General features: G+C 32.9%; 1 non-coding gene and 2 pseudogenes across 1 annotated transcript; 2 read left to right on the top strand and 1 right to left on the bottom strand.

Moving 5' to 3' along the window:
- Positions 1 to 248: 248 nt before the first annotated feature.
- LOC146935966 (GDSL esterase/lipase 7-like) lies at positions 249 to 12,359 on the top strand (annotated as a pseudogene).
- Positions 12,360 to 16,195: 3,836 nt separating this feature from the next.
- On the bottom strand, positions 16,196 to 21,046 carry LOC146935967 (agamous-like MADS-box protein AGL61 pseudogene; annotated as a pseudogene).
- A 1,095-nt stretch (positions 21,047 to 22,141) lies between these two features.
- LOC146935968 (U4 spliceosomal RNA) lies at positions 22,142 to 22,291 on the top strand. Its single transcript, XR_015033588.1, has one exon. It is a non-coding gene; the product is annotated as a U4 spliceosomal RNA (small nuclear RNA).
- The last annotated feature ends 2,420 nt before the right edge of the window (positions 22,292 to 24,711 follow it).

Raw genomic sequence — 24,711 nt, forward strand, 5'->3', positions numbered from 1 at the left:
ATTTTAGTTTTAACAATATTGACTAATTTTGGGAGGGGGGAGAAAGATGAAGAGGATAGAAAAATTATTTGGATAGTAAAGCTGAAGTTAGGAGATATATATTTAAATTTTTAACACCTATATCACATTTTTCCAAAACAATAAAGTTAATTTTAGCATTCAAATTTCATGAAAACAAACCATATCAAATTATACATTGAAGACCTTAATATCATTCTTCCATCTCTATATACATTGTGCAGCAAAATATGTTTATCTTTAAAGTTTTTTGGGTTATTTATATTCTAACCCTCCAACTTTTCTTGGCCAATTATTATCGTGCAAAGAGCCTTGTGCCAGCTTTGTATGTTTTTGGTGATTCAAGCGTAGATGCTGGAAACAATAACAATTTGAATACAATTGCTAAGGTTAATACATTTCCGTATGGCATAGATTTCAATAATTGTTCTACAGGAAGGTTTAGCAATGGTAAAACCTTTGCAGATATTATTGGTAAGTTTTAGTTTGGTTTGCCAATTATTCTTGTTTCATCTAACTCAACACAATAAAAGAATACAAATGATTTTTGATGTCTAGCTAGCAAAATTTGTAGTTACAAATTCATTTCGCAACATTGAAAGAGACGAAAACATAATTCTTCTCTAATAAAAAAAACATTGGGTTCAATTTTTTTCGTTGACTGAATGAGAGACAATCAAATCCCAGTAAAAAAAATAAGATGTCTCATCGATGATTCGAAAATTAGTCTCATCGAACACGCTCTAAGGGCCTACGTTATCAGGATAACTACAATTTGTCAATTGATGTCTCATTTAGCTCTTCAAATGTTAAAAGACCGAAGAATTTGATATGGTGTGCATGTGTTCAAACCTGTAATACATATCTTTGCATTTTTTGAGTTGAGTTTCGCTACTCGACTCTTTGATGAAAAAAATCATGGGTTAAATGTAAAAAAAAAAAAAAATAATTAAAAAAATATAAATTAAAAAATCAATATTTTCTCCAAAAAAAAAGGATTAAAAGTATAATATTTAATATTCTCATTAGAATATCATTAGGCTATTATATATAGGATTTAAAGTTAATCAGAATAATAAATATTTTATTTTTTTGACAAAATTACTATTAATATATGATATATATAACTTGAATAATTTTCAAATTTATGATCTTTTTATGAAATTACTTTTTGCAGCTCTTAAGTTGGGTTTACCAATGCCACCTCCATACCTGGGTGTCTCTACAACTAAGGGTGGGAATAGGCCAGGCCGTCCGACAGGGGCCTACGGCCTAGCCTATTTAAGGCCTAACTCGGCCCAGCTCGTTTATTAACAAGGTCAGGCTCAAGCTTTTTATAAGGCTTATTTAATTAAACAGGCCAGGCTATGGCTTGCGAAAAAGCCTATTAAGCCCATCGGGCCGGCCTATTAAGCTTTTCATATATAATATATCTTCCATTATTGATATTTTTGAAGTTTTTTTTTTTCATAAACACAAGCCTTCATATGATTGGTTATTTAGTAGCTGATATATTGATGTGATTAGACCTTCGTAAGAATTCATTATTTAGTAGCAAACATATTTGTGTGCTTTAGGCCTTAATAAGTTTTGCCCTATATAGGAGTAGGCTTACATGTGTTGTCAGACCTTAGCATAAAATAGGCTTTTAAATAGGCTTTCAGGCTTCATCAGGCCTTTAAAAAGGCCAGGCCAGGCCTCGAAAATGAGCCTATGACGGGTAATAGGTCAGGCTCAGGCCTAGCATTTTTTAAGTAGGCCAGGCTTAGGCCTTACAAAGCCCGGCCCGGCCTAGCCCATTTCCACCCCTATCTACAACTGAGAGATATCAAATAGTCTCGGGTATCAACTATGCATCAGGCTCTTGTGGAATCTTGAATACAACAAGAAATGTAAAGAAATTTTTTGCACTACTTTATTGTTCGATTTAAAAAATTTGTCGCTAACCATTTAAATATTTTCTATGTCAAAGGGTGAATGCTTGTCATTGGACAAACAAATCGAGTATTTCACTTCAACTGTGACGAATGATCTTCCAAGAAACTTTCGAAGCAAGACAAAATTGAGACATTACTTATCTAAATCTAGGTGACATTTATGATGGGAAGACTTCTTAATTTTCCCTTGATGGGAAAAGGTCAAATATATCATTGATATATTCATAAAATATTGGATGACCTAGATGTGAGATTGGGTACCTTTTGTACCAATTGCCTTGTTAGTTTTAATACATTTATGAATGTGCCCCTCCATTTTTGTCCAATAGGAGTATATGTTAATCAAATAATAATCCCTAATGGACTATCTCTTTCTTCTTTTTTTTCCGCGGCCTGTCTAATTAAAAAATAGTTATGTCACATGTGTATAAATATTTTTAACATCGGGGAATTAGACATCTTTTATTGAAGGGGTCAGGGAATTAGAAATCTATGATTGAGTTTTAGCAAATATTCGACTTATGTGTTACAACATGTCTAATAAATATTTTTTATTACGCATTTATACGAATGTAAAAAATGCAATCACTTGATTTACTTTGCCTTAAAAGAACTTCTATAGTACATTTGTAAATCGAGGTGTACCGATACTTTGTTTCTTAAATTTATAAATTAACGATTATTTTTATGAAATAAAAAACTGAAAAATGCAAACATTCATTCCCCTTATTGGGTGAAACTCATGTGAGTCTCGTCACTTTATGTGAGATTCATTTTTAATGTGTGATATCCACCTTGATTTCACCCAATAAAAGAGTGGGTGTTAGAGAGAGTGTCAGAAAGAGAGTGTCCATATCACTCCTCTAAAAAGTTATTTGTCAACATTTATATTTTCGAAAATATAATTTTATAGAAAAAACATCATTTCATTGTTTATAAGAATCGTAGTAATTTTTTTATATATTATTGTAAAAAATAATCAATGTTATTTATTATTAGTGATAAAAATAAAAAAATATCAATTTTATTTTGTTGACGCTTTTGATAAATAAGATTTAGTTATTATAATTATAATTGATAAAAAATAATATTTTTCTTCAAACAAACAACTCATTTAACGGTTAATTATAAATGACAAAAAGTCTTTTTTTCTTCTTCTCCTTCACTAAATCCTTCATTTCGATAAAGAACGGTATGTGTAGATTCGGAAAAGTTCAATTCCGTGTCATTTCATCGGCATTAAGATAAGATTTTTTTTATTGAAAATATTTATAAAATAAAGATCTGTGTAAAAAAGTATAATAAAAACAATAACTGGGTGATAGAATTATATTTACTTTTGTGTGAGTGAAAATTGTAAAATAGAACAAAGTGGTTGTACCGGCTGTAACCTGTTAATTCAGCTTTTCCCATTATGGGAAAATTAAGAACCCTTCCCACCATAACCTGCACCCTAAATCTATATTCCTTTTATCCATTGGTTCCAATGATTACATTCTCAACTATTTTAAACAAGAAATAGAAACCAACCAAAATGGAAATCCTGAAGAATTTGCAGATTATCTTCTTGAGCAATTGGGTTCAAAAATAACGGTAAACTTATATTTGATGACTTAACATTATGAAGAAGGAATGTTTTGACCATATATTAGTACATAACATTTTTGGCTTAAATAAAAAGATTTTCACTTTTACATCCCTCAAACATTTTTCCTTTATTAATCTCTAATTTCTTTTTTTTGTAAGGAAAAAAAAAAGAAAAAAAAAAGAAATTTCTATTACTCCCTTTTATTACTCCCTTTTATTAATCTCTAATTTCTATTACTCCCTTTTATTTTTTGTTCATAATATTTTAATGGCAAAAATCACACACTTAAGTCGCAACATATCAAATATCCATGCAACTATTGTTTGGATTATAATTATGAGACGATTAATCTCAATATATATGACTCTAATATAATTCAAAATTATACTCATCATTTTTGCTACATAATTAAAGAGAAAAATAATTGATGTTGAAGTTTGGCGTCTCTAATATATATATATATATATATATATATATATATATATATATATGAAATTTAAAACAGACTTCATTGTTTTACGTTCTAATTTTTATGTCACGGATTCTACATTTCTATGATTTTAATTCTTTTCACCAACCTTTATTTTCTAGAAAATTTATGATCGGTAGCATTGGTCCAGTTGGGTGCGCCCCATCGTTTATTAATAGAACATCAAGTTCAAAAGATTGCAATGAAGATATGAATCAAAAGGTTAAGCACTTCTCAAACAAACTCCCATGGATGCTTCAAGAGTTGAAGACCCAACTCCCAGGTTCACTTTTCACTATTTCAGACAGTTTAAAAATGTTCAAGAAGATAAAAAAATTCCCCTGAACAATTTGGTAAGTTAATAATCCAATTTTTCAAAAGAAAAAAAAATTAGTCAAATGATTTTTTTCTTATTTTTATTGTTTACTATTTAACATTTTATTTTAAATTTTTCAGGATTTACAAATATTTGGGACTCATGTGTTGGTGAAGATGCAAAACCATGTGAAAATCGAAAACAATACCTATTTTATGATTTTGGGCACATCACTGAGGTGAGGTTTAATGTAACAGTACTAAGGATTAAAGATAAAATTGGGGAAAACCCTTTTGATTGAAATGAAATATCAATCTCTGATAACAGAGAGATTTGATTACAAGATGTGAAATAGAAAAGTACAGAAGGGAGAGAGATTTTGGACTTAACAATTCACACCCTTCTAATGACCACTACCCTTCTATTTATCAGTCACATAATCCTTCATAAGTTTGTTAGGCTGGCCCACCCTGGTGCTTCTACGCAATTCCTGAACTTGAGGCTCACGTCTCACCAATTCCTTCTTTTGCATTCCATGTGGGTCCATGTTAGCTGACTCAGCATTTTCTAAATTCTGTCTCATTACAATACCATCCCCATTTAAGACAACCTTGTCCTCAAGGTTAAGGTCTGGATAATTGACCTTCATGTCTTCCAAATCCTCCCATGTAGCTTCAGCCTCTGACATGTTTGCCCATTGGATAAGAACTTGAGGATTCTTTAACTCTCCTTGTTGAATCACCCGTGCTGCCAATACCTTAACAGGTAGTACAATAGGTCCAATCTCAGTCATAGTTAAAGGTAAGGGCATGTATTGTTCAGTGGTCCCTCCTTTAAAAAGTTTTAATTGTGACACATGAAAAACTGAGTGAATTTTGGCTTCTGCTGGCAATTGTAGCTTATAGGCCACATCACCTACTTTGGCTATGATCATGAACGGTCCAAAAAATCTCATACCTAGCTTCTGATTCTTTCTCAAAGCAACAGAGTGTTGTCTATAAGGTTGTAACCGTACAAGCACCCAGTCCCCAACCTGTAGCTCAACATCTCTTCTCTTCTTGTCCGCCTGATTCTTCATATAAACCTGTGCCTTTTCCAAGTTACTTTTGAGTTGTTGCAATGTTCTGTCCCTTTCTCCCAGTTGTTCTTGGACAGTGACAGGGTCATTGGGTTGTGGTTTGTATCGACTTAAGGTGGGGGGATCCCTTCCATATAGTGCCTTAAAGGGAGTCATACCAATGCTTGTATGATGAGCTGTATTATACCAGTATTCTGCCCAAGTTAAAGCCTTATACCAAGCCTTAGGATTCTCAAAAGTAAAACACCTCAGGAACATTTCTAAGCACTTGTTGAGAACCTCAGATTGCCCATCTGACTGTGGATGATAGGCAGAACTCATACCCAATGTTGTACCTTGCAGTTCAAATAATTTTTTCCAAAAGTTGCTAGTGAATACTCTGTCTCTGTCTGACACTATGGATTTTGGAATTCCATGTAATTTCACTATATTATTCATGAAAGCCTCTGCTACTGTCTTGCTGCTGTAATCACTTTTGAGTGGAATAAAATGGGCAAATTTTGTCAATCTATCAATTACTACCATTATGGTAGTATACCCGTACGACAAAGGTAGCCCAGTAATGAAGTCCATAACAACATCTTCCCATACTTGAGATGGAATGGGCAATGGTTGTAACAAACCAGCTGGTAAACTATGAGAAGATTTTGCCTGTTGACAAATAGCACAGTTTTGCACAAACTCTTCAATATCTTTCTTCATGTTGTGCCAAAAATATTGGTAAGCAATTCTAGCCATGGTTCTAGAATTCCCTGAGTGTCCCCCTATAGGAGAAGTGTGATTCTCCTTCAAAATAATCTGAATCAGATTGGACTTTTCAGGTATCACCACCCTACCTTTCCAATAAAGCAATCCCCCTTTAGTGGTATAATGAGGCTTTAATTGAGGTTGATTTTTGCACTGATTAATCAACTCTTGTAGTTTTTCATTGTTGCTCACTTCTTCTAGCAGTTGTTGCATAATTTGTGTTTTGGGCTCGGACCATGACATCATAAACATTCTGGACAAAACATCTGCAGCAATATTCTCTTTTCCTGGCTTATATTCTATGGTAAAATCATAACCCAGAAATTTATGCAACCACTCTTGTTGTTCAGGTGTCTGCAGGCTTTGGTCCATTAGGCTTCTCAAACTCTTCTGGTCAGTCCTAATGATGAACTTGCTCCCTAACAAGTAGTGTCTGAACTTGGAAATAGCTTCAGAGATAGCCAACATTTCTCTAAAGTAAGCAGATTTCTTTTCGTTTCTTGGTGCTAGTTTCTTTGAGAAAAATGCTATCGGATGACCATTTTGGTGAAGGACTGCTCCCACTCCTATGCCTGAAGCATCAATTTCCAAGACAAAAGGTTGTTGAAAATTTGGTAGAGCTAACACTGGTGCAGAAATGACAGCTCGTTGCAACTCTTCAAAGGCCTGTTGTGTTGTTTCATTCCAGCAGAAAGCATCTTTTCTTAACAAGTCTGTTAAGGGTGCTGCTATCTTAGCATAGGACTTAATGAATCTCCTATAGTAGCCTGTCAGCCCCAAAAAACCTCTCAATTGTTTCAAGTTAGTAGGTTTTGGCCACTTGATAACTGCTTCCACTTTGGTAGCCTCCATTGCCACACCTTTTCCTGACACCACATGTCCCAAGTACTCTATCTCTTCCACCCCAAAAGCACATTTTGACAATTTCACATATAAGGTATTTTGCTCTAATACTTGTAAAATTGTTTCTAAATGTGTGAGATGTTCTTTCCAAGTAGTGCTATACACCAGAATGTCATCAAAAAAAACTAGCACATATTTCCTCAAAGCATGTTGAAAAATCTGATTCATAAGGCATTGAAAAGTAGCTGGTGCACTTGTTAACCCAAATGGCATCACTAGCCATTCATAATGGCCATGATGGGTTCTAAATGCTGTCTTGTGTCTATCCTCTGGTTGAATCAATATCTGATGATAACCAGATCTCAAATCCAATTTAGAGAAATATTTTGCACCATATAGTTCGTCCAGCAATTCATCAACAGTAGGCATAGGAAAACTATCTTTCACTGTAATAGCATTCAAAGCTCTGTAATCTGTGCAAAATCTCCAGTTGCCATCTTTTTTCTTTACTAAGACAATAGGAGATGAGAAAGGGTTGTTACTGGTTTGAATGATTCCTTGACTCAACATTTCCTTCACCATTTTTTCAATCTGCTCTTTTTGACTGTGGGGATATCTATATGGCTTGACCTTGACCGGTTGAGCACCTTCCCTCAATGGAATAGCATGATTTTGAGGTCTTTGAGGTGGTAGACCCTCTGGTGTTTTAAACAGTCCTCTGTGTTGGAACAAAATGTGTTTAACAATGAACCTTAAAGAGTTTTGATGATAACAAGGTATTAAAAATTGTAAATTGGACTAGCTAATATTTGTTCAAGTGTACAGGACCATAATTATAAAGTTACATCATCATTGGTTCTGAATGAGCAAATAAAGAGCAAAAGAAAATGAAGCTTAGATGATTCTGAAGGCAAAGCGCTCCTGAAGTCAAGCTGCTCCTGAAGAAATAGCGCTCCTGAAGTAAGCTGCTCCTGAAGAATAGTGCTTCTGAAGACAAGAGGTCCAGAAGCCACATCATCAGAAGCTGCGTCATCAGAAGCTGCAGAAGTCATATCATCAGAAGCTGCATCATCAGAAGCTGCCTCATCAGAAGCTATTTCAACAGAAGCTGAATCTCAACTGGATTTGCAAAAGATTCAAGAATTGAAGAATTATCAATGCAAAAGCTGTCTATTGGATTCGAAAACACAAACAAAGGATTAGTGGAGTTTTGCAACGGTCATTTCAAAGGTGTTTGAAGGCTTGTGCTTGCAATTTGGACGAAAGCGTTGACATTGTACTTTGTACGAATTGTACAACCACGTTCTCCACTACTCTGTTTCGTGTCCACGCTTCAAGACAAGAAAACAGCTCCAGAATACGGTCTCGCCTGCATATATGTTCCTTTGGATAAGGAATGGATTTCAAATTGGTTCTTCATAGGACAACAACCAAATCAGGCAAAAGATCATTGGTGAAAGATCAAGCTTCAACTAACGACTCTTTGGTGTGCTGGCAATTTCACAACTTCTCTTTCACACCTCTATATAAAGGAGTGAAGACCTAGAGAATTGGTAATGCAAGAACGCTGAACAAAAGACTCACAAGATTTTCACAAGTACCAAACCTCTGCTGAAATTGTTCTGCATTCACTTAGAATTTCTGTGTTTCAAAGTCATATCTTAGAAATTCTTAAGTCCATTGAGTCTGTATCTGATTTGTATTGTGAGCACCTCTGATTGTATATCAAGTGTTCAACCTTAAACAATTTTCTGTGTAATTTTGTTTAGTTAGGAAGTCTCTTGCAATTGTGCTTGAGCAGGAAGTCTCTTGATTGTGTTCTTGAGCAAAGGAAGTCTCTTGCTTGTGTGCTTGAGCAAAGGAAGTCTCTTGCTTGTGTGCTTGAGCATTTGTAATCAGATATTACTCTAGTGAAATCTCCTTGGAAGTGCAAGGGGGGCTGGACTACTTCCGGTTTGTGGAAGGAACCAGTATAATTGCTTTGTGTCGTTCTTCTTCTCTCTCTCTCTGTTTTATTCCGCTGCATTTAAATTCTGATTATCACTTCAGAAGCTGTCTCACCTAGCTTCTGATCAGTGTGTTCAGTTTTTAGGAGAAACAAAGAATTTTTCAAAACACAATTCAACCCCCCTTCTTGTGTTTTTCTCACCTTCACTCTGTAAGTGTATAACAACATGGCTATTTCAGGGGCCAGATGAGCTGGCATCTCTTCCCAGATGTCATTTGGTGTAGCAGCTTGTATTTTCTCTACAGTAAACACTTCATCAATGCTTCTAGTGTTTTGCATCCTTCTCAGCTGATGTAATTGAGCTTGTCCTGGCCCCACATTAGAGTCGCCCTGTAATGTAATGAATTTACCTTGGTGGAAGAATTTCAAAACCAAAGCTGAGTAATCTGCTACGTGGGGACCTAGAGTAGCCAACCAATCAGTACCTAATATCAGATTCGCACCTGCTATGGGAAGAAGGTACGCTTGAATCAACAATTCATGCTCCTGGATGACAACTGGTAGTTTGTTCACGACCCCCTCAGCATTCATGGTTTGTCCGTTGCCCACCAATACCTTAAAGCTAGGTGCTGGTTCCACTGGTAGTTTCAGAAAATGAGCAATTCTAGGTTGCATAAAATTGTCAGAACTGCCTCCATCAACCAGTATTTGCACTTGCAGTTTACCAATTTTTCCCATAAAACGCAATGTCCTGCGATTGTTAGCCCCTTTCAATGCATTCAAGGATAGATGATGCTCTGTTTCTGTTGTGTTTATGGTGTTTTCTATTGGATCAGGTGGTTCCAGGTTCACATCAATATCATCTTCAATTTCTGGTTCACCTTGTAACAACATCAAGTGTTTGTTTGGACACCTATGGCTGAATGAGAATTTCTCATCACACTAGTAGCATAGTCCCTTATCTTTTCTTAGTTGCATTTCTGCTGGGGTAATTCTTTTGATATTTGGATTCTTTTGGTTAGGGTTCATTGGCCTTGTTGGTGGTGTTTGAAGTAAGGGTGGATTGTTTGGTTTTTGAGTATTGTTTGAATTGAAGAGAGATCTATTTTGGTATTGGGTATGTTGGTTTGAGATTTTTTGTGGTTTGGTGGTGGAATTGTATTTTTCTTCATAAACTTTGGCTAACGATACGGCTTTCACAATGGATGTAGGAGTGTGAATCATCACATCTCTCCTAATCTCAGCATTTAAGCCACTCACAAAACAGTCAACCAGAGCATCAGTGCTTAACCCATAGACCTTGTTTGCTAATGCAGTAAATTGCAGATAATAATCACTAACATTTCCAGATTGATTAAGCTTAAATAGTGAAGCTCGGGGACAATCATAGATTGAAGGTCCAAAATCCAGTTCTAGAGCTCTAGTGAATTCAACCCAGGAATTAAAAGGATGTGTTCTCTGAATCATTTGAAACCAAGGGACCACATCTTGATCTAAATGAACAGATGTGATAGTCAATCGATCCTTATCAGGGGTTTCATAATAATCAAAAAATTGCTCAGCTCTAAAAATCCATTCCATCACATTTTTTCCATCAAAACGGGGAAAATCAAGCTTGATGTTCCTTACCTGAAACGGAATTTTGTTTAAGTTCGTCGCACCATGGGAAGAACCTTGAGAAGTGTTGCGCACGATCAGTGAAAGAGCTTCGTTCATCCGATCTAGTTTCTCATCTGTTGATGATTGGCGATCCTCCATTTGTTGAAAACGAGCCTCACTCGCTGAACCCAACCGCTCGAATTGGATCTGGCATTCCTCATAAAATCGCTTGATGTCTTCTGCATTCTTCTTCACTTCAACAGCTAGCTCTTTCATCCTTGTGTTTTCTGCCATGGTGAGATGAAAGCACCAATGTAACAGTACTAAGGATTAAAGATAAAATTGGGGAAAACCCTTTTGATTGAAATGAAATATCAATCTCTGATAACAGAGAGATTTGATTACAAGATGTGAAATAGAAAAGTACAGAAGGGAGAGAGATTTTGGACTTAACAATTCACACCCTTCTAATGACCACTACCCTTCTATTTATCAGTCACATAATCCTTCATAAGTTTGTTAGGCTGGCCCACCCTGGTGCTTCTACGCAATTCCTGAACTTGAGGCTCACGTCTCACCAATTCCTTCTTTTGCATTCCATGTGGGTCCATGTTAGCTGACTCAGCATTTTCTAAATTCTGTCTCATTACATTTAACCTGGGAATGGAATCTTGTTTCCCACCATGGGAAAGGCTGGTTTTGAAGGACAGGTGGCAGTTGTCACTTGTTGAGACCAAACAAAAAAAAACTGAAGCATTCATATTTTAATATTTTATGTTCCTTTACTAATTAACCTCCCCCATTTTATTATGACAACACAAATTATTTAACAATTTAAAACATTTACTTAATTGCTTAAATTAATAACATTTTTTTTAACCTCCTCCATGCGTTAATCTTTCTCTTTCTCGTGAATTACCCCCTTTCACCCTTAAAACCATATCTTTTCCCATAGATATTTCTTCTGATGAAAAACACAGACGAACAACACAAAAATATCTCCCTCATCTCTCTCTCTCTATGTGAGTTTTGATGTTAATGATGTGTTTTTGAGGTTTGGATCGGCCCACTCTATCTCTCTTTGGTGATGAATGTGAATTGTGATGAAGGGGAAGAGATAAAGTTCTGGATTTCTATGAAGGTCTGGATTAATGTTTGAAGTTATGAGTTTTTTTTCTTTGAGCAAGAGTTTTAAATTTTAATATATTAAATCTTTATAATCTGAATTTTTAATAATTAAAAGAATGCACTACAGTTATTATGGATTTAATCTAAACTTTATAATCGACCACTGGTTTTAATATATGTATGTGATCAGGATTAAATTTTGATTCATTCCCTAACAAACAATTAAACAACCAAAAAATGGACATGGATAATCAAACACCGCAAAAAGCCAATAACTTATTGCAAAAGACCTAGAACTGCATACAAATGACGAAATGTTATTTAATAAGTTGGTGGTGTCATAATTTTTTTTCAATGTTTCCTATCAAAAAGTCACTACAATTAAGTAAATGTTTTAAATTGTTAAATAATTTGTGTTGTCATAATAAAATGGGGGAGGTTAATTAGTAATGGAACATAAAATATTAAAATATAAATGCTTCAGTTTTTTTTTGTTTGGTCTCAACAAGTGACAACTGCCAGCTGTCCTTCAAAACCAGCCTTTCCCATGGTGGGAAACAAGATTCCATTCCCAGGTTAAACCTCACTCATCACTGAAGCCACAAATGAAATATGTGCAAATAATTGTTTTAGTGGAAGAGATGCATGCTTTCCACTAAATATTAAACAATTAGTTCGTGCACATTGATATTCTTTGACCTTGTTTTCAATGTTTGCTTATCCATAATTGGTTTAGGTGATTTAGTCCATTCATTTTATTTTGTTGGGACTAGTCTGTCTGTGATGCATAGACTCTCTTCTATATTTCTTTGTAATTTTTGTTTCCTCATAGCATTGTTTGTGCTTTGTGGTTCTCTTTGTATTAAAATTTATTTGCATTTTCAAAGATATCATATATATATATATATAATATATACACACACAAAAGATTTGGGAACTCGAGTTAAAATTCTAGTAAAGTTATTTAAATCAAGTAGATTGATCTCATAGTCAATCCAAATGATTACAAATGTAGTAATATACTCTAATGGACTCGTTGATGTCTAAAACTTTTTTTTTTATTTTCTTCCAAAATTGAAATTAAAAAAAAGTACAAAATTTGTATTTTCAAAAAAATTTCTATTCTTGCAGACTACTCTAAGTCACTGCTATGAACTAGCCTAGCATCTCTTCTAGAGGAGAAGGCGTCCTTTGTCGAGAACCTAGAGCATTTTTGGGTGCTCCTTGAATCAAATTTAGAACAAAATTGTTGCTACGTTTGAGATTTTGGTGGTTCCTTGATTTGTTGTTATAAGTGTTATAGAATGGACTACCTATCTGATAGCTTCCCATAAAGTTGGAATCTTCTTATGTTTCTTTAAGTAGTCCTTTGATGTCGATGTTTGCAAGTGTACGAAATCGTTCAAGTAGTAAATTTAAAACGGTAAGACCGAGTGTCGAACTCGAGAATTGCGTTATACTGTCGAATAATATTTATAACTTAATTGAATAAAAAAGTCTTGAATTTGTTTGATAGCAATAATGTGAATTAAGCTAAGTAGAATTGGATTGAACTATATAATAATAAAATTGTCAGGGATGAGTTTTACTAGATGACTATCTTGAGTTATCAACTTGAATATGACTATTGAATCGGCTTATCGAATCATTACCGAATTCTCTAATTTATTCTTGCCCTAATTCCTTAGTGAGAAAATCATTAATCCTAAAATAACCCCTAATTCCTTAGTAAATTTAAGATTAAAATTAAGCATGATTGAACAAAAATTCATAATTGGTTTCAAAGGTTTGCATCTATTTCTAGATTACAAAGGCAAGAATTTCTTATCTTTTATAAATTCAACTTCCGTTTCGCAATATAAACCGTAAATCAATTTAAAGGCGGCCAAGCAATAAAAGCATTAACAACAGAGATAAGAAAAATGATTCAATAAACTTCTTCAATAATCAAAATAAAGTCATAGAACAAAAGTTGTCATCTAAATAATCTCATCTCTAACAATTGGAAATCTAGCTACTCATGATGTTTGTCAAAAGCTAAAACAGAATTGAAAATTACACATAAAATTGCAGTTGAATGATGATCAAAGCCAGTTGAATCACCCTCCAACTTCGCAACCCTTATGTGTATCGTAATCCCCTTTTCTCTTTTTGGTTTCCACTACGTAACCCTTTTTTCTTTCTTTTCCTCACTTATATAGCATAGCCTTCTATCATAAAATGCTCCTCCACGTGTGCCAGTTTTTTAAGGCTTTCTCTATTGTTTGCTTTATTACATTAGTGTTAGTGGGCGTGGCCCATGTATACTGATTTTTTCCAATACTAAACAATATTTTGATGAATGAAATAGAGAACATGTGCTGTATATATGAAATAAAAGAAACGTTGCATATAAGATAAATATAGCGACTTGTCATGTGTTAATTAACTGTGAATTGGAGTCTTTTGTGACCTATCTGCCTGTTTTCAATCATTATTTTTGAAGTGTAAGCTTACTCCATCAACTCAACCTATAAAAATAAATAGAGAACGAAAATTCCAAAAATTTGTTTGGTTAGAGATAATTTAAAGCAAGAATGATTAGCACAACTGAATATTTTCAAAATCCTCTCTTTTGCTCAGTTTAACTATAAAAGCACTCTGAATTGATTCAACTTAACTTAAAACTACTTAAAATGGACTGTAAAAATACTAACTAATGAAGAATTATCACAATCCAAAACTTAGTATGTTGTTTGCCCTCAAGTAAAAAAATTGACAAAATTTAGAATTTGCACAAATTTTAAAATGACATACATCAATGTAAGAGGTATGCATTGAGTCACAAGTGAAGTGTTGGGTGCTAACACCCACCTTCTATTTTTTAGGTGGGTGTGTTGTAGCATTGCCACATATATATATATATATATATATATATATATATATATATATATATATATATATATATATATATATAACAAGAATTAAGTCCAATCCAACGCAAGGTGTGCATAGAGAGTTTGAAAAAGTATCAAGATACAAAGATCACCACAAAAGGTATTGTTTAAGGAATACATAAAAGGAAAATTTGTCTTGAAAATACAAGTCAAATGCTTGTTAAAATCATAATTACATCATTTTTTATACAAAAGTTGCTTGTTTTGGATACTTAAACAATGTCTTAAAGTCATTTGATAGCATTTTCAAAAGATATATTCAAAGGATTTGCTTTCAACCACTAAAAGACCCTAACTTTTTCTTTATCCACCAAGTGAGGTATAAAAGCTTCCTTGTAAATAACTCAAACACAAATCATCAAATGAAGACAGGAACAAATCTTTTTAGAAAACAAAACAGAACTGTTAAATTGAAGAATATGATCATAAGGAGACATCGAAAGAACACAAGAAATACATGACCACCTCAAAATGAATGGTTAGATACTCTCAAAGAATGCACACCAAAATAATAGACGGTCGATGTTTTCATCCAATCCACAACCACCAACGCATAAAGTAGAATCATAACGTAGTACTATGCAGCGAACCAAGTTATCTTTAGTTGGAATCCTATTGATCAACAAACTTCATGCATACAAAGAAACTTTCAACGAGTAAACTTTGTTTCAAATGATGTCCGAGAAACTTGAAGGTGTGTAGAACTCCATATTAGTCAACAAATGATATACTCCACTACCTTAGAAAAAAAGGATATATTCCACTAATTGAGCACATTTCTCCAAATTCAGTCTTTCAATCTCACATATCATGCTCGTTGACCTGGAAAAAAAATGTTATGTAACAGGTCACAACACTCACCCACCAAATCATCCCAATCATAAAGCCTCATAGGCTACTTCTACCATCTTCGTCAAAATCTCATCCCAACCCACACATATCAGCAACCTTCGCCAAATGATTCTCAAAAACCTCATTAAGTATTCTAATCTTAACGCATAAATTTTATTTATTTATTATTAGTAACATCATTTTTATTAACGAGTTTTTTTTATTCCTTGGTAATTTTCAAAGGAAACATGGATTATTTTTTAAAATGAAAGAAAGAGTAGATTAATGAAAAGTAAAGGCAGCAACCTTGGATAAAAAATCTAACTTAGTAAATCCATACAAAATTGTATGCCAACCCCAAAGGTAATAATGACAGTGTCAAAATATAGATAAGTCATAAGTGGAGAAGTCCTGACATGTAAAAACAAAAACAACAGACTACGATAAATTGAAATATAGATAAGTCATAAGTGTCAAAATGAATATAAAAATTACAATAACTTTTACAACAACGAGTATACAATCAATGAGAATGTAAAATTTTATTTATAAATAGTCCTTGGACAAAGGACAAATTATTCCCAAACATACTTGTTATTTTACATTTATTTATTTTATTAAAAAAGGAAACCAATTGTTATTTTACATTTATTTATTTTATTAAAAAAGGGAACCAATAGGAAGAATAACTAGTGAGGTACCGGTATGTGATTCACTCCTTTGGATCCAAAACCAAGCTCAAAAGAAAATAAAAAATTCAAAGATACCCATTCCGAAAACCAAGATAATAGGCATTAGGAAGTGGGGGAGCAATATTAATCCCAAATTTGTTGTCAAGGGAATCATAACGTACAAATCCACTTGCTCCCATATTTGATGAAGACGCATTAGACTGTTCCATCATGCATTTGTTAGCAAATTTTCCAATGTTCTTCTTCAGCTCCTCAATAGAACCCTTTAATTGGACCAATTCATTCAGGCCAAGCTCATCGATAGGGCTCTCCCACCAAAATTGCCTTTTCCTAGCTTTATAAACCGTAAATCAATTTAAAGACGGCCAAGCAATAAACGCATCAAGAACAAAGATAAGAAAATTGATTCAATAAACTTCTTCAATAATCAAAATAAAGTCATAGAACAAAAGTTGTCATCTAGATAATCTCATCTCTAACAATTGAAAATCTAGCTAAAACAGAATTGAAAATTACTCATAAAATTGCAGTTGAATGATGATCAAAGCCAGTTGAATCATCCTCCAATTGGTCTTCCAAGACTGCAGTCGTAACCCTTATGTGTATCGTAATCCCCTTTTCTCTTTTTGGTTTCCACTTCATAACCCTTTTTTCTTTCTTTTCCTCGCTTATATAGCACAGCCTTCTATCATAAAATGCTCCTCCACGTGTGCCAGTTTTTTAAGGCTTTCTCTATTGTTTGCTTTGGTACATTAGTGTTAGTGGGCGTGGCCCATGTATACTTATTTTTTCCAATACTAAACAATATTCGGATGAATGAAATAGAGAACATGTGTTGTATATATGGAATAAAAGAAACGTTGCATATAAGATAAATCTAGCGCCTTGTCATGTGTTAATTCACTGTGAATTGGAGTTTTTTGTGACCTATCTGCCTGTTTTCAATCATTGTTTTGAAGTGTAAGCTTACTCCATCAACTCAAACTATAAAAATAAATAGAGAACGAAAATTCCAAAAATTTGTTTGGTTAGAGAGAATTTAAAGCAAAGAATGATTAGAACAACTTAATATTTTCAAAATCCTCTTTTTTGCTCAGTTTAACTATAAAAGCACTCTGAATTGATTCAACTTAACTTAAAACTACTTAAAAATGACTGTAAAAATACTAACAAATACTAACTAATGAAGAATTATCACAATCCCAAACTTAGTATGTTGCTTGCCCTCAAGTAACAAAATTGACAAAAGTTAGAATTTGCACAAATTTGAAAATGACATACCTTAATGTTAAGAGGTATGCATTGAGTCACAAGTGAAGTGTTGGGTGCTAACACACACCTTCTATATTTTAGGTGGGTGTGTTGCAGCATTGCCATATATATATATATATATATATATATATATATATATATATATATATATATATATTAACAAGAATTAAGTCCAATCCAACGCAAGGTGTGCATAGAGAGTTTGATCAAGATACAAAGATCACCACAAAAGGTATTGTTTAAGGAATACAAAAGGAAAATTTGTCTTGAAAATACAAGTCAAATGCTTGTTAAAATCATAATTACATCATTTTATATACAAAAGTTGCTTGTTTTGGATGCTTAAACAATGTCTTAAAGTCATTTGATAGCATTTTCAAAAGATAAATTCAAAGGATTTGCTTTCAACCACTAAAAGACCCTAACTTTTGCTTTATCCACCAAGTGAGGTATAAAAGCTTCCTTGTAAATAACTCAAACACAAATCATCAAATGAATACAGGAACAAATCTGTTTAGAAAACAAAAAAGAACTGTTAAATTGAAGAATATGATCGGAAGTAGACATCGAAAGAACACAAGAAATACATGACCACCTCAAAATGAGTGGTCAGATACTCTCAAAGAAAGCACACCAAAATAATAGATGATCGATTTTTTCATCCAATCCACAACGACCAACACATAAAGTAGAATCATAATGTAGTACCATGCAGCGAACCAAGTTATCTTTAGTTGGAATCCTATTGATCAACAAACTTCATGCATACAAAGAAACTTTCAACGAGTAAACTTTGTTTCAAATGATGTCAGAGAAACTTGAAGGTGTGTAGAACTCCATAGTAGTCAACAAATGATATACTCCACTACCTTAGAAAAAAGGATATATTCCACTAATTGAGCACATTTCTCCAAATTCAGTCTTTCAATCTCACGTATCATGCTCGTTGACCTGGAAAAAAAATGTTATGTAACAGGTCACAACACTCACCCACCAACTCATCACAATCATAAAGCCTCATAGGCTACTTCTACCCATCTTCGTCAAAATCTCGTCCCAACCCACACATATCAGCAACCTTCACTAATTGATTCTTAGAAACCTCATTAAGTATTCTAATCTGAACGCATAAATTTTATTTATTTATTATTAGTATCATCATTTTTATTAACGAGTTTTTTTATTCCTTGGTAATTTTCAAAGGAAACATGGATTATTTTTTAAAATGAAAGAAAGAGTAGATTAATGAAAAGTAAAGGCAACAATCTTGGATAAAAAATCTAACTTAGTAAATCCATACAAAATTGTATGCCAACCCCAAAGGTAATAAAGACAGTGTCAAAATATAGATAAGTGGAGAAGTCCTAACAAGTAAAAACAAAAACAACAGACTACGATAAATTGAAGTTGTCTGAAGGGGAATCAAAATACATAGCAAATGGATACACACCACGAGCATCACCCAGCGAACCGACGTATGAGAACAAAACCATATTGCAAAAGAAAAAATGGTGTGTGACCATTCTACCACAAATAAAATCACAAACCACATATGAACCCAAAAAACATGAATTTAGATATTGAAAACAAACCAATGAAGTTTACCACCAACACAGAAGCATATCCATGAACTAACAACTCACTATGACGAAATCACGACAACAACGGCCATTAAATGATCTGAAACACCAAAAAGCTTCCAGATCGCAAAGTCAAGGCCCTAACAAGACAACTGTTCAAATTTGAAATCCAACGATGGAGCAAATTAGAACTCATTGGAAACTATACAAAGACACATACCCGATAATGAGAACCCATAAGATGACTCAAGAAACCCGAAGGGGGGGGATTTGAAGGAGCAACAACTGACACCAGGAAAGAAACATCAACATCACAAAGAATCAACAACCATAAAGTGCACGAGGGATCTCTAAATGAACCCACTACTCAAGCTCATAAAAGACCATATAAGATCCAAAGAAAAATCACACCAGATCTAACGATTCCAGATTGAATAACCCCCGATCTAAAACCAACAACAAACCCACAAGATAAGCCAAAATCAAATTTAGAGAAAGAGAGAGAGAGTGAGAGAGAGGGAGGCAGAGAGATAGAGATAAGGTTGTTCAAATAAGCAACAGTTAGATGAATGCGCACGAAAGTGGCTGCAGCTTGCAACAACCCCAACTAGGGTTTGAAAGAGTTATTATAGAGGAGAGAGACCTCCAAAGATGAGCACCAGATTGGAACCCTACACTTACTATCAAATCTAGCTTTATTACAGGATAACCATTCACTCAAATAAACATTTAAAACACTACCAAGAATCACATTCTTGCATTGAGAGGGCAATTCTAGTTCGCGATAAAAAAAATGATTCATGAGAAAAAATATCTACATGACAATCAACTAAAATTGAGCCTAACCAATTTCAAAGAGATAAAGTAAAGGGACTAACATAAAATAAATGATCTAACAACTCAACAATAGCACCACAAAGGTCGTACAACCACACTATCAGAGATTATCAACAGGGTTTAAAACTAGATTCTTTCGATCAATTCATCCTGAACTTGATTACATTAATCACTTGTGTCAAATCAACGTTCATGTTAAGTCCTTATACTAGAAAGAATATACAATGCTTTGTATATATGTGTGTAAGTAGAAATGATTATAGTTTTGGGTGATAAAAGTGGAAATGATTTATATCAATATGAATATAAATTCACATAACTTTTACAACAACGAGTATACAATCAATGAGAATGTAAAATTTTATTTATAAATAGTCCTTGGACAAAGGACAAATTATTCCCAAACACACTTGTTATTTTACATTTATTTATTTTATTAAAAAAGTAAATCAATTGTTATTTTACATTTATTTATTTTATTAAAAAAGGGAACCAATAGGAAGAATAACTAGTGAGGTACCGGTATGTGATTCACTCCTTTGGATCCAAAACCAAGCTCAAAAGAAAATAAAAAATTCAAAGATACCCATTCCGAAAACCAAGATAATAGGCATTAGGAAGTGGGGGAGCAATATTAATCCCAAATTTGTTGTCAAGGGAATCATAACGTACAAATCCACTTGCTCCCATATTTGATGAAGACGCATTAGACTGTTCCATCATGCATTTGTTAGCAAATTTTCCAATGTTCTTCTTCAGCTCCTCAATAGAACCCTTTAATTGGACCAATTCATTCAGGCCAAGCTCATCAATAGGGCTCTCCCACCAAAATTGCCTTTGTCTAGCTTTCCTCATGTGCTCAATCTCTTCCCCTTGTTTCTTTTCAATCTCCAAATGGTTAAGAAGTTGAGTCAATTGGATGTTGAGATCGCGCACATTAGCATTTCTATGAGCCTCGACAAGTTGGTGAGCACCAGATTCTTGTGGAGGATTGCGAGTCAAATAACGATCGACGATTGACTCAACTTCTGGATGACCAAAAGAGAATGCCTTATCAGCAGGAGAGAAAACAACGATTGCAATCTCAACACCACACAGAGTGCAAAGTTCACTAGCTTTTTTGAATAGTCCTGAACGACGTTTAGAGAAAGTAACTTGTAAATGACTCTTTTTGGGTATTTTTTCAATAGGGATTTTTTGTCTACCTAAACTAGTTTTCTTTGACATGGTGGAAAGAAATAAGCTGTGAAAAGAGAAATGGAAGAATAAGAAGAAAAGACTGAAAGCTTTTTCTTTTGTTTTTGGTCTCCTAGTCTGGAAACTAACATCAGTATATATATTGCCAGATCTTTGATTTAGACATAACCCAATTAATTTTCCTTTTGATGTGTTTTATTTCTTTTTATTATTAGTCTAAAACTAGGAAGTTATATAATCTTTAATCTTAATACCCAATTGATATGTGAGAATGAATTGGTTGGCATCATAAAGGGATATTTATCATTGCAATACTACACTTCTGTAAAAGAAAAACATGATTGCAATATTACAAGACAATAAAAAAAAAACTATTAAATTCTCGATATTTAAAGCATTATGTTGATGAGTTTTTTCCTGTCAATTTTTTTATGTGCCTTGTATAGATAAGTTTTTAATTGAAAACCATATATTTAAAATTATATTACAATTTTATTTACTGTATTAAAAATGATTTAAATTTTTTAAAAATTACAATATTAATAATACTAGAAAAATTAAAATATTATAGCACTAGAAATATTATAAACGTTTTTTACACTGAAATATTAAATTTTTGAAGACTATAATACACATATTATTTTAGAGAAGGTTGTCCTAACTACTCTAACATTGCCTCCAACAAAGTTTAATATTAAAAATCTAATCAACATAATTGTTTTCTTTATATAGGTTTTATAAAACATATTTTCAATAAATTTATTTCCTATAATCATTAAAATGAAATAATATATTTTCATGGAGATTATTCTCAATCAAAACAATTAGTAAAAGGTGACGTACGTAGGCCTCTTTTATTTTTAATGTTTGATTTGTTAACAAAAATGGCTTCTTTTTTTTTCCTTTGAAGGTTGGCCAGCAAAATATTTTCCTTTGATTCATTTAAATAGCTTTTTTTCCCTTTGAAGGTTGACCAGCAAAATATTTCATTGATTCATTTAAATATCTTTTTTCATTTAAAAAAAAGAGAAATTTATATGTTTTGAAGGTTACATTCCAATTTCGCTATACACGTTATTAGGATGATTTGGTAATCAAATATCAATGGTTGAAATTGCAAATTTTATCTTTGCGCTTGTGGCAATGATGCAACTAGTAAAGTTTTAATTTCAAGCGCGTCTATTGATGGTTGAAAACTTTTTTTAAACCTCCTTAGCCTAGGGTTGTATTCAAGACTTGAATTATTTAGAAGAACATCCCTTATGTGTGATGTTCTAAAAGGACTCCCTTATGCGCGAAGTTTTGAAAGAAAAATCGTCATTCTCTATGTTGTTCGACTCAAAAAGACTGAATACGATACAACTTAGCTATAATCGTAATCCGTTAAATTGAAGATGATGTGAACTACTATAAACAAGTGAAACAAAAAGATATGGTACTTTTTTATGTGTATATTTAGAAGACTTAAAATGAAGACTTCATATAATGTTGTAGACTAAAATTAGATCTTTAGGCAAATTGAACTACTATTTAATTAGTATTTATCTTTGTCTGCTGACAAAATTTCCAAATTTCAGCAAGGCTGGAAATTTTGTTTTCGATTGGCTTCATAAAAATTTAGGCAGCATCTAACATGTAATATACCTCTTGAACTTTCCAGTTACAATCGGTTACTAAAATAAGCTACCTCATTTGGAAATGTTTTTTCTTTGGAGTAAAAGAGAGCTAAGCCTCAATTTGGAAGTGTTTTTTTAAAAGAAACCAAATTTATTTGAATAAAAGGATGGTTCCTTAGAAAATGATATTATGTTGGGGTTGGTGTTGTTGGAGCTATGCGAAGAATGAAGACGAAGGGCGAAGAAGATGATAACTCAGGGTCAAGAAATAATGACGATGGTGAAAAATGATAAACACGAGGAAGACGAAAATTTGGAGATTTTGAGTTGACTTACTCTAGTCAATTGTTACTTGAGTTGGGTTATACCGAAATATTTGACTCAAGTCTAATTTAAATGTTGACAAGAAAAGAAATATATAAAAAGTAAGGAGTGTTAAGAAAATTTCGTTAAGAAAGTCTAGTTTAAAAGTAAGAGGAAAATATATTTCGCTTGTATGCCACATCAGTATTCTATTAAGAAAATTGATAATATGACAATGCATAATATATGCAAGTTCTGGGGTTCAACCCCCGATCACCACCAAAAAAAAAAGAAAATTGATATCATGGAGCAATCCTATTAAGGATTTCAAAACCCATAATATTATGATAGTGATGAGATGTCCTTAATTGTTTGGGGGTGTGATTTCATTAGAGTTCAGAGTCTCAACAATAAGGTTGCAATCTTTGCTTAAAAAAGTATATAAAAATATTCCATAATGGGAGCATTTATATGAAATTTGGATGAAAATCACATGAATAAAATTTCTACAAAATCACATGAAAGGTATTGAAGGGAAAATGATTAATTAAGAAATGGATTTGAGGAGGTAGAACAAAATGGAAAAGGTAAATTTTTAAAATACAGGGAAAAGTAATAAAGTAGGATAAAACTAGAAGGTAAAGTGAAAATAGTTTTCTTGGTTATTTACTATATTGGAATATTTTTCATAATTTTATTTAATTATTTCTTTGTGTGGACTTTTTTCCATCTTAACTAGATTATCACCCATAGTTGAAACATAGATAAAAAACGACAGGGTAAGGAAAGATAAATGATTTCAAAATGCTTATCTAAAGAAAGAAGCGTGGTTTTTTTTGCCTCGAATGCTCTAACTAGATTTTTTTTACCAAGAAGCACTAACTAGATTATTAATGACATCTTGTAAAAGATACAATCTCATCTTAATGTTTTCTTCTTCTTAAGATTAATTAAGTTGAAGATTATGAAGTTATAAAATCTTTAATATTAATTCATATGTTTATATGAAACCCTCTTGTTCTTCTTGTTGGACATTATTAGAAGATTCTGACTTTTGCAAAATCAATAATAAATGCGGGGTGTCAAATACACTTTGTTGCGATGTGAATTTAACCTTAAAATCCTTATGTTAATTCGACTAAACAAGTAATTAGATTGAAAAGATTTTTTTTCTTAAACATATACACAAAATATAGACTTTATTAAATAAGATTAGTACACCCCTAAAAAAATTAGTACTTCATCCGGTCACTATTATAAACAAAACTCTACTTTTTAGATACATTGAATAATTAATGTATCTGGTCTTTATTGTAGACTAGATACATTAATTATTCAATGTATTTAAAAAATGAAGTTTTGCTTATAATAATGACCAGAGGGTTAACTAACTATCGGTTATGTTCCAAATTTCTAATTTCACTCTATACATATAGAGAGATTTTACACAAATGTTTTGTTAACGGTTGGTTGATTATTATTGGTATTCATCCGTTTGGATCTAAGGAGATGGGCGATTGGGTTTGGGTAAGACCCGTTGTGTAGAGGTGGTGTATCATCTAGTCTAGTATATTATACTATACTATACGCAAAATCAAAAGAAATTATTAATAGTAATCTATGCTGTTGTTTCCATCATAATTTATTTTAAGAAAATTTTACTTACATATATTATGCATTGTCTCTACCAACCAACATGTATCATCTATTTTGTTGTTTTTCATATAATTTATAATTTATTTTAAGAAAAATTCAGAGGCTTTTGAAAGGTAAGAA

Source organism: Medicago sativa, chromosome 3 (assembly GCF_051527215.1).
Source record: "Medicago sativa cultivar Bolivia chromosome 3, Bolivia_mono, whole genome shotgun sequence".
NCBI lineage: Eukaryota > Viridiplantae > Streptophyta > Magnoliopsida > Fabales > Fabaceae > Medicago > Medicago sativa.